Source organism: Penaeus monodon, chromosome 32, assembly GCF_015228065.2.
Source record: "Penaeus monodon isolate SGIC_2016 chromosome 32, NSTDA_Pmon_1, whole genome shotgun sequence".
Lineage (NCBI taxonomy): Eukaryota > Metazoa > Arthropoda > Malacostraca > Decapoda > Penaeidae > Penaeus > Penaeus monodon.
In genome coordinates, this window is record NC_051417.1 from 24338376 (window position 1) to 24338608 (window position 233).

Sequence of the window (233 nt, forward strand, 5' to 3'; positions counted from 1 at the left end):
TCACCTGTTTTACATGCATTGTAGAATCATCATGTAACTGAAAGTATACAAGCATTGCTCCAACTAAATGTATGTTTTTTCGTCTTCGTAGCACTAACGCACTTTACTTGAACGCGAATGTTATTATAATAATAGGTGTCCATCTCAATATTTAGCTGCAACCTTGCAATGTTGACAGAGATATTCATCACGATGCTGCCTGGACATTCTTACAACATTACTGCTCGAGTCCG